Source organism: Lepidochelys kempii, chromosome 10, assembly GCF_965140265.1.
Source record: "Lepidochelys kempii isolate rLepKem1 chromosome 10, rLepKem1.hap2, whole genome shotgun sequence".
NCBI lineage: Eukaryota > Metazoa > Chordata > Testudines > Cheloniidae > Lepidochelys > Lepidochelys kempii.
The window spans coordinates 76,176,509-76,192,866 of record NC_133265.1 but is presented as its reverse complement, the minus strand read 5'-3'; the positions used below and the strand labels follow the sequence as shown (position 1 = coordinate 76,192,866).

The 16,358-nt window shown below is 41.8% G+C and overlaps 1 protein-coding gene and 1 long non-coding RNA gene across 8 annotated transcripts in view; one reads left to right on the top strand and one right to left on the bottom strand.

Annotated features, from left to right (window-relative positions):
• The window catches only part of IGF1R (insulin like growth factor 1 receptor), a 308,206-nt gene that overhangs the window by 183,524 nt on the left and 108,324 nt on the right, over positions 1-16,358 (top strand). The gene's annotated exons all lie outside the window — the stretch shown is intronic.
• On the bottom strand, positions 6,239-10,061 carry LOC140895068 (uncharacterized). Its single transcript, XR_012154090.1, has 3 exons — positions 9,935-10,061; positions 9,377-9,473; positions 6,239-6,874 (listed from the first exon to the last, which is right to left on the bottom strand). It is a non-coding gene; the product is annotated as an uncharacterized lncRNA (long non-coding RNA).

Genomic DNA, 16,358 nt, shown 5'->3' with positions numbered 1-16,358 from the left:
CTCCTACCCACTGGCGGCCCTGCCAATCAGCACCGCCTCCTCCTTCCCTGCATCTCCTGATCAGCTGTTTCCTGACTGTGCAGGAGGCTCTGGGGGAGGGTAGGGGGAGGAGCGAGGGCACTGCAGACTCAGGGGTGGCAGGGCCTGTGGCAGAGCCAGGGGTTGAGCAGTGAGCGCCCCCCGGGATATTGGAAAGTTGGCGCCTGTAGCTCCAGCCCCGGAGTCGGTGCCTATACAAGGAACCGCATATTAACTTCTGAAGGGCTGCATGTGGCTCCAGAACCACAGGTTGGCCACCCCTGATGTAGTCTCTCCATGACAGTCCCTCCATGACTGCCTTAGTCCTTGCTACATCAAGGAGAAATGGCCTCCCATTTGGCTAGCTGGAAAAAAGTGAGTCATTCTCTGGGCCAGTGAGAGGCAGGGGAAAAGCACAGTGTTTAGTATAAGGTATGTGTGGGGTAGCTCTAAAAAAGTGCTCTTGGCATGCACACTATGCTATTCTGTGGGATATTACTGTTCTGTGACTCGGTACAGATAGCATTTCACTACACAAGACAGTGTCAGTCCCCACAAATGATTGACTTTGTGAAGGATTCTGCATCATGTGACCTCTTCCTGGCCTCAGAAAGCTATTGCGCTCCTCTCACAGATTCTGTTGAGACCACTAACTGCCTTTAGCTTTATGGAAGGGAAGGTTATATTTCAGAAAGCCAAGGTCAATGTCTTAGGAGCCAGGCGAGGGCTGGAATTGTGTTTGGAAGGATTTGACAGCTGAAATACCATTCTGTCTTCAGGAAGCTTTTTTTGTTTTTTGCCTACCGCCTTTTAGGATTTTTGGGGGGGGGGTGCAGGGAACCTTTTTTGTTGTTTTTTTTTTAAAGGAAAAAAAAAAGGTCGTATCCTGACCCGGAAGTTGCTTTCTCCATATAGGATTGTTGCCATGTACTCCACGTAGGACTGCCATTAAGGTCTGTTTTGAAGCAGCAGCTAGTAAAGAAATACAATAACTCACTTGCCCAGGCCTCCGAGGTAGGCAGGTGCTTCAGTGCCTAGCTGAATGAAGCACATGAGTCTGTCCATTGAAGTAGGTGGGACTCTGTGTCCTTAAAGTTGGGCAGGTACTTTGGATTCGGGCTTTGGTGGAGAGCACAGTATGCCAGTTCTCCAAAGACCAGGCTGACTTCCTGCTTGCTTATGGATGCATTTCGATTTTATCAAAGATCACTGTTCTATTTTATATATTTATCCTAATAGTTTGTATCTTTGCATCCTGAGACCTTTATGTGTGTCTGTCTCCATCTCTCTTGCCCCTCATGGAGGTATGGGGTGGGGAATCAACTGGAGTTTATTTTCCTCATGTGTCTGTTAGACCCTCCAGGCATGGTATAGAGCAGGGATCGGCAGCCTTTGGCATGTGGCCAGCCAGGGTAAGCCCCTTGGCGGGTCAGGCCGGTTTACCTACCGTGTCCGCAGGTTCGGCCGATCGTGGCTTCCACTGGCTGTGGTTCGCCGCTCAAGGCCAATGGGGGCTGTGGGAAGCGGCGGCCAGCACTGGCCCATGCTGCTTCCTGCAGCCCCCATTGGCGGGGAGCTGGACGCGGCAGGTAAACCGGCCTGGCCCGGCCCGCCAAAGGTTGCCGATCTCTGATATAGAGCCTACTTGTTTACTTAGGTTTTTGTTTGAGAGGGTGCATATAGAGGATATTGGGGGCACATTTGGTTTAGATTTGGTTTTTGTTCTTAAAATTTGTTAATTTCAGATTTTTTTTAAATGTATGATGCTTAGTGACAATGGTGAAAGCCAAGTTATTATAAATGTGATAAAAATTAAGAAGTGCTATTGTCCACTGAAAAGAGAGGTACTTGAAATATTAATTTGAGGGCTGAATCCTGGTCCTGTTGGAGTTCTGTGTTAACCAAAGCCATTGACTTCAAAGTAGCCAGGGTTTGTGCCTTTGTGTATTTGTGAAAAACTTTTGCTGCCTGATGCCAGGGTTCAAAAGGTGGCAATAGCAAAGGGCCAGTGGGATTCTTAACCCATGGGTTTGCTTTTCAGAATTTCTCCTATGGATACTGGGCAGCTGCCCTTTTTTTATTTTTACATTATCATATAATATGAATCACTTTTAAACATGATCTGGAGTCCATTGTACCTAGAAAAGTCTGAATGGTTTCAAAGCTAGCTAGTTACAGCAAAAACACAGCTCCGGACTTGCCAAAAATAGAAACCTGAATTTGAAACACAGGAGAAGATGAAATTGAGCTGCTGTTTCAGTATATCCTGCCTAGCTGTCTCCCCACACAGTCTTTGCTTGCATGCCCTTAAATCTGGGGCAGGGCCTCTTGAAAGCAACCTTTCAGACTCTTGAAGCTACATTGTGTAAACATCTTCAGCAATAATTTATCCTCCAGAAAGCAGCCAAACTAATGCTCCCATCCTGGTTAGGATTGCCTTAGATCTTAGTCTAAGCCCTACATTTTCTGTGTGTCTGCTCATGTGGCATCACACAATTAGAAACATAATGTGATCAGAAACATCATTTTAATCCTCTAATATTGACAGCTGAACTGCTAATTTTCCTCCCCCTTGTCTTTGGCCATATGTTATTAAGCTAAATACCAAAACTTCCACTTTTTGCTGGATGGTTTCTATATATGAGGAAATAATGCCAGTTTCAACACTTAAATTCTTCCCTAATCATCACAATTATGTCCCTCTCTTTTAAAATTGATACTGAAAAAAACAAAAATCTCTGTTGAAAAGGGGGGAATCCTGGTTTAATATAAACCTAAATGCAGAAAGTACAGATGAAACATTTTCAGTCTAGAAAATTCAGAGCAGCTACAAAAATGCTTTATATTTAAAGTGACTTATAAAAGCCTTCTGGAGGAACATATGACTTTGATATTTTTAAACCTTTGCTATGTAAGCAGCATTTTTGAAATATAGGCTCATTTGTGTTTGCGTTTTTTGTTTTTGTTTTTACTCCACTGTGAAAGGTTCTCATTGATTTTGTCTTGTAAAACTCCAGCCTGAGCAAGGTAAAGGGACATGCCCTCTTCAGATATACCTCTTTCTTCAGCCAACACAGAGGTTGTTTACTACTTTCTACTCTGAATAACATGCCAATCATCTGGAACCTCCCTTCATGCCACCCAATTGGTTCCTTTTGAAATTCCACCTTTATGCTTAGCTTTGCTACATGACTGGCTTATGGGCTTGTCAGTCAAATGGGCATCCCACCAAGATGCAGTAGCAGTATTAGGAACACAGTTGTTAACCAGGCTGCGGAGAGGTTATCCTTTCCTGTAAACAACAGGATGGTATATCCTGTTAAATAAATAAATAGATTTATAAAGGTGATGGGGGAATAGAGAAATGCACCCTCCACTGCACCAATGAAGTGAGCTGTAGCTCACGAAAGCTCATGCTCAAATAAATTGGTTAGTCTCTAAGGTGCCACAAGTACTCCTTTTCTTTTTGCGAATACAGACTAACACGGCTGTTCCTCTGAAACCTGTCATTTAATTTTAAGAGGACTAAACAGTTGAAACCCTTTCAAGACCTTTTTGGTTTGAATCATATTTTTGTTACAGGTTTTCTAAAGCTGATTTACCCTCATTAATACAGGAGCTGTCTTCGTTGCCCTTTAAGAAAGTGCGCCAGGGTGACTGTGGCTTTCCTTAAAGACGAAGACCTGGGTGGAGGGGGAGGAGGGTTTTTTGTTGTTGCCCTTTGTGTGGCTCTGCTAGTTCTCGGAGCTCATGTACACAATTTGTATGTGCTATCATCTGTTCATCTCCAATTATACTAACAAGGGGAGTACTTGAATAGGATGGTACTAATTTGATATTAATAAAGGAGGTAGGACAGGCATGGCTGTTGAAATGTGCATAACGCTTTTTTTGTTTTGTGGGTGGGGGAAGTATTATATTCTGTTCTTCTTCTCTGTAGAGGCAAAGCCTTTTGTTTGTCTCCACTAAAGTTGTAGGTTTGAGATTGGGGAGCATTGGGAGAAAACAGGGCAGCTTTGTGTTAAAAAGTGTTTTTCTACCTTTTGCTGTGACCCGAATCAGGTTTCCCATTTCCAGTAGCACAATGTGCTCGTATTCAGCGTGATAGAGGAGTAGTGGACATGAATTATTTGTGACAAGGCTGCCTGGAATACGTGGAGTGGAGTTTTACATGGAATGGAATCCCTGCAGTATTGGAGGCTTCTGTGTTTGCTGCGAGACTCAAAGTAGGAAGCAAAGCTGACATAACATGGTGCATTGCACAGATAGGATTTTTTTTTTTAGGTGGCGCTTTCTGTGCTGTGGTTGGTCCCTAATTCTGTACTTGGATATATTTATCTTGCATGCCAGATGGGTTAATTTACAAATATCTTCCTTTTATGACAGGGTGAAGAGTCACTGACAGTAGGTCAGTTTCCTAATTAAAAGCCAGTGATTTGAATGTTTGGTAATTAATGCTGTAGGGCATGGCTATGTAATCTACCAGTATTTTTCTAATGGCCTCTCTGGCCATTGTATGTATCTAACTTTGATTTGATGAGTGGCAGAGACTGGTGTACCTGGCAAATTTGCAGAGTTGACTTGATGGCGCAGCGATTTAGGAGCAATCAGTGTGGATCCCTTAGCAGCTCCTGAGCAGGCCACTGGCAAAGGTAGATGGCTATAGCTCTTCAAATGTGTCCCTGATAAATTCAGGTAGCTAAGAAGCAGGAATAAGACAAAACGTTTAGATAATAAACTGAAAGTCCAGTGGGGGTATTGTGATAAAAGCAAGTGCATATAATGTACCAAGGGCTTTCGGAACTAAAACCCCCTAGGAAAGGAACAAAATTGAGTTAGTTGTGAAACTTATTCATTTTGTTGACCCTAGCTATTAGTCATTTTAAATCATTTGAGACAGAAATAATAAATTGGAATTGCTAATCCTTTTTGCAATGTTTCAGGGCACCTACTTGTTCAGTAATTGGACTTCATTTACCCCCATTTTATTTAAATGTTACTTAAACAAATTCAGTAAAGCTTTGTTGCTGTTTTGTTAGATTTTTAGAATACTTCATTGTTCCAAAACGATAGGATACATTTTTGGCTAAAGGAAAAAAGCCGTGAAAGCCACAGTTATTTGAAATCCCTTGTATAAATAATTCTATCCTGTTCCAATGTGGAAAGGCAGAAAAAGTGATTGCTGATAAGATATAGCTACTTACATAGGGATCTTTCTAAATTCCAGCCATGAATGTGTGATTGGTCTTTTGATGGGCAAGAGGGAATACTCCAAAATGTCATTTGTTGTCCATATCCCCTATTAGCTTTCCCCAAACTCATTTGTCCACTCTGGCTCCTTTATTGTGCCTCCTGTTTCTTTTGGAATAACATCTCATCTAAATGATATGCAGCAAAATTGCACGTCAAGAAAAAATGTTCTGGTTGGAAAGAGTGTGAGGAAAAAAATATTACCTTGTCACAAACACACTTATTTCTGGGACCAGATGTCCTTAGCTAATTTTCTGAATTAAAGTGCAAAATGATACCCTGAATAATGCAGGCTGCCAGTTTACTAGTGACTCTGAAATGCTTTTTCTGTCAGAAATGAATTGTACTGGCTTGATTCTGAGCCAGGGCAATAAAAAGTTTCTGAATATGTGAAGTAACAAGAAGCAAAACAGGCTATGCTTTAGAAAGAACAGGCCAAAGAGATATGTTATGGTTTACACCTTGGAATGATTATCTTCTAGTAGTACATTTTGAAAAGCTCTTTTAAAAACGCGTGGAAAATTGTATGCAAGATGACTCAACAATGATTAACCTCTCCTCTTAAAAGCGATTTTTAACAATATTTTTAAAAAAACCCACAATTGAAGTCACGCGGTAAAATGCGTAGCCAAGATAAGAGCTGAACGTTGTTGCAGAATGAATAGGGTAGAAATTAGTATTTTTATTTACTTCTTAATTTTGCACACAGTGCTAACTTTCCATAAGGGTCAACATTTTTTGTCGTCTTTGCAAAGCTTTGTGAACTAAATGAGAGAAACAGACATTCCTTCTGTTTTTTGAGACTATCCTTATTTATTTTTTTAAGAGCCCATAAGTGTGGTCATGTGTTGTCCAGTGCATATACAGATGGGGGTTTTGTAAGTTTGCGATAGCTTTATATTGATTGTGGAAGAAGATATACTGTTCATGGAAAGGGGCAGAGTATATAGAAGAGAATGAAACAACTGATAAATATCCTGGTTCCAAATCCAGGCTTTAATTTTGCTTTAGAAAGACATTAAATGGGCACTACTGAAAATACATATTTGTAATCCTTGCTTGTAATACAAATTTTTACCAGTTTAATAATGTATTATTATTTAATTTATTTTTCATTATTCATGCTTGTTTTTTCACTTTTTTTTTTTCAGCATTTTACTTAGTTTGGACAAATAAAACAGACAGACTTGCCTTTTATAATGAGTTTCACCTCCTGCTTCTCATGTCCTTGCATGGTTCTGTTTGTATTCACAAAATACCATGGAGATGTTTACATTAAAAAAATGAAGGTTTCCAAATAAACGGAAACATATTTTATAACTTGCTCTTTTCTTTAACCCAAAATTCTGCACCTCAACCAAGTTGAGTATTCTCTAGTACATTCTTTCAACATTGGTATGACAATATACCTAACCATTTTTCCCCTGCCAAATTTCGTACTCTATTATGTAGTGCCTGGATTTTCTTTTCAGCCATTTCCTACAGACCGCTGAAGGCATTGTACTCTGGAAACATGCTCCTTTTTCTGTGGTGCTGCATAGCATCCTTTGGCAGTGCTTTCAAATAGGATTCCCATCTAGTAGGGAACAGATTGGGATTTTGGAAACTGGAATTAAGAGAATAGGTTAGATTAAACGGCTGCTTTCGTTTGAGAAATGTAAATATTCCCTTATTCTATGGAGACATTCTTAAGGAGGGTCCAAAATGTCACCTGCATCCTTAAGTTTTTTTTACATGTGATCACCACAGTCATTAAGGAAGAACTACCAACTGCCCAGACTAGACATCAAATCCCAGTAGGTGAGCTGAGCCAACCTAAAGAAAACAAATTCCGGCTTCTCAGGCACTGACTTCTCTTCCATCTCAGTCCCCTTCTGGCTTTCTAGCACAAAGGAGGCGGGGCGGGGGGGGGAAGCAGTGGGGCAATGTGTCTTGTGCATCTGCATTCCTTAGTCTAGCTAGCATGCCCAGATTCCTGGATGTGCTGTTCAGATCATTAATGAGAGATTTTTCAATCAATATCAGTCTTTGTTTTGGAGATAGGTATGTTTACAGCTATTAATTGTAAAGAGGATCAGATCTCAACTTGTTATAATGTCCCTCTGAATTTATTTGATATCCACTGACTGTAACAAGAAAAAAAAATCATAGCTCAGGACAATAGACCTTTGTAGTTCAGAGTCCTTCATAACAAATGACAGGGCCAGGAACAGGGTGGTTTGATGGTGTCTGATTGAAAGGTAGCATTCAGTGCAGGGAATAAAGCAAAGGTAAAATCTGGTCATGACTTTTGAGGACTGAAGATTTTTTACATCTATACTAGAATCTCTATTGCAGCTCTGATTTTTATGTGATTTTTATCATTTGAAAATGCCTTTGTGTGAATTTTTAATTTCTTCCTTCCACCAGCTACTACTGTAGCTAGGCCCATTAGTTGAGCTGCTGGAAATGGAGATCTTGCTGCCAATAAAAGTAGGAGATTTAGATTAGTTTTCTGTTGTTCATATTCTGAATGCACGCATGTACACACAAAAACATTTAAAAAAAAATATCCACACCCAAAATCCATTCACAAGCCCTAAATACGTGTGCTAGTATATGGTTTAGAAAACTTACTAATGATATACAGCACATTGCTAACTACAAAATTCTCAGATATCATTAAACTTAAGCAGCTGTGTTAAAACACAGGCAGAGTTAGCACAAATAACCAGCAGCTATTTTTCTGAACCCAGTCTTATGCCCAGTGCAGCATTTATCTAGATGACTGCAGATCTGCACTTTTTTTCTGTTTTCTCCTTGTCTCCTCCCCAAGGCTTGCTTCTACCAAACATATAGCAGGAATGTGCTGTGGTGGATGTCAGAGGCAAACTAATGGATCTTTTTGTTCTGTCTAGACTTCTAAGATCAGTGTTGACAATAAATAAAGCAAGAAAATCAGATGAATTAAGAAAGCACTGTGATAAATGCCTGTAACAATAGCATTGTTTAAAATATAGAGAATACAACTGAATTCTTTTGTTATGGTTGAGTCCTGTGTTTTGAGACAGTTCAAGGTTGCTTATGGGGCTTGCTGCTATGCCCTTATCAAGAATTTTATGAATATGAGACAAAAATGTTGGTTAGAGTGTAACCTTTTGGAATTGGAACAGAGTACGTGTTGAGTGGATTATGAAGGTGAAAGTCTAAAAGCATTTAATTTATGGAAAACATTTATCTTTGCATGGAATACTTTTAGGAGTTTGTTGTTTTGTAGAATATTGATTAAAACAGACCCCAGAAACAGCAATACTGTGTGGTATTTAATTATTTTTACAGATCAGAATAGTTTTTTAATAAGAGTGTCTCAGATTATCATTGAGAATACTCTGAATAGAAACCCATTACACCACCTTCTTTCTTAAATACACAAAATGGAAGGATGAGATCAAGTGTGTACCCCTGTGGTAAAATCCCTTGCCTCAGTGTGTATGATGTACAATTGTACATCTGTCTTTGTTTAATTCAGCATGTTTTCCTTTTTCTGTAACAGAAACAGGACATTTTTATTCTTTGTTGTAGCACATACGCACCATGCTGAGAGCTTTTATTATGATAAAAATGGCATAGTACACAACCTTCACTGGCACTAACTGGATAGCTTTCAGAGAAAAACACAAAGCAATGATATTACGAATAGGTAGGTATAAGAGTTCACTGACAGCAAAGTGAAAACAGTGGGTTAAAACTGACCCTATTAAGGTTTGGGCTACACTTGAAAATTATGTTGGCTTATCTTCATGGGTCAAGGATGTGAAAAAAATTACACCTCTGACTTAGTTAGCTATGCCAACCTGACCCGCATGTAGACACAGCTACCTTGATGGAGGAATGCTTCTGTCAACACAGCTCTCTTCATTTAAGGAGGTTGTATTCCTACACTGATGTAAAAACCCCTTCTGTCAGTTTAGACTGTATCTACACTCCTGATTTATGGAAGCACAGGAACGGCGAGGTGTCGGAATAGTCTCTGTAGTGTAGACATACCCCTACCCTTTATACAATTTGTCTGTTTCTCTGAAATGTTAGCATTAAAGAACCAGTGTGTTAAGAAATAAAATCACTTTACCTGTACTCCTTGTTGTTGTGTCCAAGTGGTGCCACCACATGCTGGGATTTGTGCAAGTCCATAGAAAGTCACATTACTGTCCCCAAAAGCTCGCAATCTAATATAAGCAACATAGCAACAAGGGTGAGGCTACAATAAGTAATAGCAGCTTTACAGCTCAGAGAAGAGGTTCCATATGTAAGGAGAGGCATTGACGTGTGATGCAATTAAATAGCTTGAAATCACCCTTTATGGATTTTTATAAAGGGAAGTCTATACGTAAGGAATAGTGCTGGAGATACGTTAGGAGTCTTTTTTCAAATTTGTTAAACTGCATGTATATGTTTTTAAAATTTACATATCTGCTACATCTCTGCTTTATCTTAAGCGAGTGACTTTGTGTAGGCAAAAGCATTTTACTGATTTTTCTAGATGTAAACAAATTAAATCTCAAATTGATAGTCATGTTTTAAAATTCCCAATACTGATCTTCCTTTTAAAATTATTATTATGCATGTTTAATAGAATGTAATATGTGTGCAGAGTTTTAAAGAAGAGATTTCTATTAAGTTCTGATACCGTGTGTGAGTTCGGTGCCTCAAAATCCTCTCAAGGCACCCTGAAAGATGTGCCAAGACAGTGTGTCTCCTTCTGCCTGGTGTGGTAAGCAGGTCAGTGCTGTTTGTGTTGGTGAGGCAGTGAGCCTGTGTGTGTGTGGAGGGAGGAGGAGGACGACATATCATGTGACTTCACTCCAGACTCATAAACAACTGTCATGTGGTCTCTCAGACCTTCAATGCTCAGTGCGCAGGAGTACAAAAGCAGCAACACTATCCCTTTGGAACTCCTCTGTCAGTTGCCATCAGTTGATGTTGATGTTAGCATTTAGGAGTGAACAGTGACTGGAACAATGCATCACTTTTTATGTTTCCATATTGAAACTTTTCCGTTTGGTCTAGACTTAAATACATCGAGTGTCTTGTTCATACTATGAAAAAGAGGAGGGTTGGGGTGTGTGCTCCAGTAAGTTAATTGGCCTGGAATAGACAAGGGTTGTTGACTCTATCCCGAAGTTTGTGTAAGCAGACAGAGCTGACTAAAATGCATCTGATTTTCAGTTTGGGATTAAATAAACTACGAAGCATGTCAGTAGTGTTAGTCCTGAGTGTGATATTAGAGAATTTTTTGGTGCACATAGAATGGTGTACATACTCTGGATTTCAAAGGAGTCGTTCTGTAAATTTTTCATACTTAACAAATATAGACTTCTTAAGAGAACTGACTTTTGATAGAAAAAGTGTTCGCTGCTTGGTTTCTCTCACTATAATCAGTGAAAGTCTAGCACACTGGATGGTAGGCTGTTCATTGGAACATTCTGTTTACCTTTTGTTATATTTCAAAAGCATTTTGTTTGAAGTTTAATCACTACTAGATATCTCTTGTGTTGAGCCTGTTGATTTACTTATGCGGACATTGAAAATTCGAATGCATTACCATCTTTGAGAGCCCATATTCTGTACTTCCTCGGTGAGGACATACCATTGGTCATGAGATCATACTTTTCTCCTAAATAAATTTCACTTGTAGCCTTTGTCTTTAATGCAGCTTCAGGCATTGGAATCTGTTTTGTAGTTTTTTTGGAAGCTGTTGCTGAATGTCAGTAGTGCTATTTTATCAAATTAACCACAACCTAAATGTACAGAAGCCAGATGAGAGCTTGTCTGAATTCTGCATTCATGCTGTTTATCCAGACTGCTACTATTAATAATAATTTAATGATGCTCTGTTCTTATTTATTATTTGTGTGTGTGTGTGTGTGTGTGTGTGTGTGTATAGATAAATATAATGGTATGAATGAATCACCCAAACTGTTTTGGGCACTTCGCCGAAACAGAATAAAACCACCCCCTGTCCCCAGTAGCTTGCTATGTCAATGGACACTACTATATTGTACAGCCAAAGCAGTGGTCCCCAAACTGTGGAGTGTGCCCTCCTGTGGGGGGCACAGAGGAACATTCGGGGATACGCTGTAGGGCCCAGGCCAGCCCCTGGGGGGCGGGGCAGAAGCGCCACCCAGCCCCGCTCTGCCCCCAGATCTGCTGCAGCCCTGGCTCCAGCCCCAAACATGGTCCCAGCTCAGCTCCAGCCCCTGACTGTGGCCCTGGCTCCCAACCCCAGCTGCAACTCTGCTCCCAGCCCAGCTCCTGACTGTGGGATCCTGAGAGATTACAGGACTCCTCGCAAAGATGTAATGCTCATGTTAATTCCTTTTAATCTCTCTCTTCCCCCCCACCCCCACCGGTTTATAGGGAATAATTTAGCAGATCTTTGTTTTGAGGGCTTGTGGCAAGGAAGGGTTTGAAGTTGCAGAGGGAGATAATCCAGGCCAGGAGGGGACTGTGGGAAAAGACTGGGGGTGCTTGTGGGAGGCAAGAATTAAGGGATGTGGGAGGTGGTAGAACTGGCAGAGTGTAGTGTATGAAAAGGAGAATCCTGGAAATGCATCCGATGAAGTGAGCTGTAGCTCACGAAAGCTTATGCTCAATTAAATTGGTTAGTCTTTAAGGTGCCACAAGTACTTCTTTTCTTTTTGTGAATACAGACTAACACGGCTGCTACTCTGAAACCTGGAAAGGAGGGTGAGTTTGAATTTGATATGATGGGAGGAATGAGGAGCCAGTGCAGGGTCTGGAGAATGGGGAGTGACGGAGGAGGCGATTTCTGAATCTTAGCATGCTAGGTGGCAGAGGATCCTATTTTGAATTGCTACATTTAAAAGAAATTCAGTCTTGAGTGGTCAGTGCCAGGTTTTTCTTGTGTTGAGCCTTTTGAATGTTTTGTTATCTATTGTACCAAGAGCATCTAGTGCTTTTTAAAATATTTTCTCTGCCTCAGAAGTATTTTACTGCTGAACAACACAGTGACCTGCTTGTTCTCTAAGCACCAAATAAATTTGTTAGTCTCTAAGGTGCCACAAGTACTCCTTTTCTTTTTTCTAAACCATGTTGTCCTTTTTTGCTGGCCCCTGGGAGAAAGGGATGGTCTTGAGAAGAGGACCTTCTACTGAGCCTCCAGATACCTAGGTTCCGTTCCCAGTTCTGTCACAGCTCTGCTATGTGGCCGTGGGCAAGTCACTTTACGTCTTTGTGTCTGTTACCTCATCGGGGAAATGTTGATACTACATCCCCACCTCTTGGGAAAGCCGAAGATTAGTTCACCAACGTTTGAGAGTGACTCAGGTACTGTGATGATCGCCAAAGAAAAGCCTGCAAATGAATAAACAGTATGACTGTCTAGTGGGAGCAATATGTACTTTGGAGGATGGATGGGGGCTGGGGGATGAAGGCCAGCAAGACAGAATGGAAATCCTGTGTGTCCCAAACTGACTAAATCCTCTCCACCCCAAAAAAGAAACAATCACAAACAGTTAGCTCATGCTGGCGAATATATAAGAAGCAAAAAGGCAGATGAACAGGTTTCTCTCAACATTAATAAAGAAAGATATTAATGGCATTATTCTTTGTTTACAAATAATTACCGGCCTGTGACTGAGTTCTAAATATTCAACAGAATTTTAAAGCGTTGACATTTGCTTGATCAATAGTCAGTCTGTGTGGATCTGTAGTAAAGGGTAAGAAACAAAATTGTGTTTCAAATTTCGGTACAGTCTTTAGACAGTAGCCAAAGGTTCATGTGCCAAATTACTTTAATTAAAAAAAAAAAAAAAAAGAGAGAGAGCGAGAGAGTGATTGATTTAGGGGTCTCTGGCTCTTCAAAATACATTATTGAGGACTTTGTTGAAAGATGAAATCTATTAGATATGCACTTCCTTATCATGAAAAGCCTAAAGTTCTCCAGTGTATAGAACTAAATTGTTTCCTTTTCTCTGATGCATTTCATAGTCCTCCTTCCAGGCTAACTCTTACATTAAATTAATCCAGCTCTGACTCGCATACATTTATCATGATTTTTCACAGTAAGGTCACTGGTTCAGGGCCTGCTATATCTGGTCAGGTGAGCCTCATCACTTCCTTCAGTCATGAAGATGTATTTGTTCTGCATCAAAGACAGTAACTGTTTTGATCATTTAAAATTGGAATAATCTTCATCACAATGGGATTTGAATGGAATGTGTTTTTTATCACAGCTGCCTTCCTGAGATTGGATCTGGTTGATTTTAGGTTTCAGGGGATTGATTTTATACATTCTTGAAGCCTTAATGAGTCTGTTCATCTGCAGTTGCTGGTAAGAACCACTGACACTCAAACAGAAAAGGAGTACTTGTGGCACCTTAGAGACTAACCAATTTATTTGAGCATGAGCTTTCACACTCAAACGTACATCCCCAACCCAAACCAGCCTAGTTTTTAAAACTCATTTAAAAAAATCTGGCTTTTGCTTTGCCCTCTTTTTGTCATGTATGTACTGCCAGCTGAGTAAGTGTTCAGACCCGCAGGTCCCCCGAGTAGTATTTGGTAATACTATACAATGGGCTGTAATTTGGCTCTTAAGAAGGAGGAGCACGAAAACATTCAGTTTATATCAAATGTATTTTGGGGGAAGCAGGAGTCTCAGGTAATGATTACAGGGGATTGGATATCAAGACAATCGAGCTCTTCTATTCCCAGCTCTGTCGCTGATTCAGAGTAACCTTGGATAACTGATCCTCTTGTTGCCTTAATTTCCCGTTTCAAAATTGGCATAAAAATTCCCACTTTGGATTTAATGCTTCAGAAAGCATTTTGAGAACTGCTGATTAAAAGGCACTGTATAAATGCAAAGTATATATTTTCCCATCTTAAAGCTTTCAGTGAAGTTTAATTTGGAGGAGTCAGGGCCAAGAGGCTGATACTAGCAAGAACGTGTTCTTAAAAATGAAAAGAAAGGAACAGAAGTTTTGAAGGAGGAAACATCGGTTTAAAAGATTTTTTTTAAAAGAGCTTCACAGTAAAACTGTCAATGGATTAAAAGTTCCCCTTGTGCAGGAGGGAAGATGTGGGGTGCGTGGTGGGTGGAAAGCAGAAAGGTGAGACAATTCCCAGTTCTGAGATCCTTTTGGAACAGTTAATCCTCCTGCACTAACGTGACACCAATGAAACCTACTTCTTTGGGGACCTTCTCATAAAAGTCGGGTGGTTTTTTTTCATCTTTTTGGGTTTTTTGGTCATCATTTAACAACCCAGTTTTTTCTCTGGTGTGTAGACAAAATGCATCAAACTAATCTGGGAGATATTTGAGCTGAATATGTATTGACAATAGCAGCTCTTCTCCATCTCCCCTGAAATGTCGTCTCTAATTTATAAAAACAAACTGCTTAAAAAGAAAGCCCTTGAACTTTGTGCAGAAATCTGTTGCTATGTAATTTGCAATTTAAATGATACTTTGCTATATTTGACTAGAGGCAAAATCAGCTATCTTATTCCTATCCAATTTAATGCTTATAGCTTTGGGGGTGTGTTGTCGTTCCAAAGAGGGGACGAACTTGGAGTATTTCCTTTTTTTCTGGCTTTTTTTGTTTTTTGAGGCCCTACTAGCAAAGAGGGTATGCAAAGAATTCAATCCCTTTCCCTTCATTATTCTTCTACCAAAGTTCAGCCCTGGTTTACACACACACTTGTACTTAGGCAGAGGTGTGATTTTTAAACCGATTTGTCCGGCCAGGTATTTGTACTGCTTTAACTAATAGTTTTTAAACTGATTCTACTTAATAGAGTGACCTGTGTGGTATATGGACACAAGGCCTCTATCAATCCAGGAATTCACGGTTCGGTTTTTTACACTAAGCAGCATCTTACCTGCTACGAGCCTTGGAAGGGAAAAAAGGGATTTTAATAGTGAAAATCTCCACAGGCTTCCTGTCCTGTGTGGTGGTATTACATGATCTCATGACATAGCTAGGCCTATATAGACTAGACCAGAGGTGAGCAAACTATGGCCCATGGGTCATATCCGGCCCACGGGACTGTGCTGCCCAGCCCTTGAGCTCCCGGCCACTCTCCTGCTGTCCCCACACCCCTGCAGCCTCACCTCGCTGCACCACCAGCGCTCTGGCCCGCTGCTCCTGCCAGGCAGCGCTGCGGCGTGGCTGCCAGCTCCTGCTGCTCTGAGAGCGACATGGTAAGGGGGTGGGGAGTGGGAGGGTTGGATAAGGGGCAGGGGGTCCTGGGGAGCAGTCAGGACAGGGGATGGTTGGATGGGGCGGAGGTTCTGGGGGTGGGGGGCAGTCAGGGGACAGGGAACAGGGGGGTTGGATAGGCATGGGAGTCCCGGGGGCCGGGCAGGGGTGTGGATAGGGATGGGGGCAGTCAGGGGACAGGGAGCAGGGGGCTTGGATTGGGGGTGGGGTCCCGGGGGAGCGGTTGGGGCGCGGGTCCTGGGAGGGGACGGTCAGGGGACAAGGAGCGGGGGGTAGGGGGTTTGGATGGGTCGGGCGTTCTGAGGGGAGCAGTCGGGGGGGGGGGAAGTAGGAGGGGGTGGATGGGGGCAGGGGCCAGGCAGTTTGGGATGGCACAGCCGTCCCTACCCGGCCCTCCATACAGTTTTGCACCCCAATGTGGCCCTCGGGCCAAAAAATTTGCCCACCCCTGGACGAGACCTACTTGCTTCCAAAAACAAGTCACCTAGCTGTTTTTCCAGACAGATGGATTTACGGGCCAAGGTGACAGATACTCTCTCATCTGTATGTCTTCCTGTGGGACAATACCACTAGACCCTTAATAGCCAAGAATATGTAGTGCAGGGGTGGCCGACCTGTGGCTCCGGAGCCACATGCGGCTCTTCAGAGGTTAATATGCAGCTCCTTGCATAGACACCAGCTCTGGGGCTGGATCTACAGGCGCCAAGTTTCCAGTGTGCTACAGGGTGCTCACTGCTCAACCCCTGGCGCTGCCCCAGCCCCACTTCACTCCTTCCCCCAAGGCCCCTGCCCTTTCCCCTGAGTCTGCCACGCCCTTGCTGCTCCTCCTTCCTTCCCCCTCCAAGCCTCCTGCACACTACAAAACAG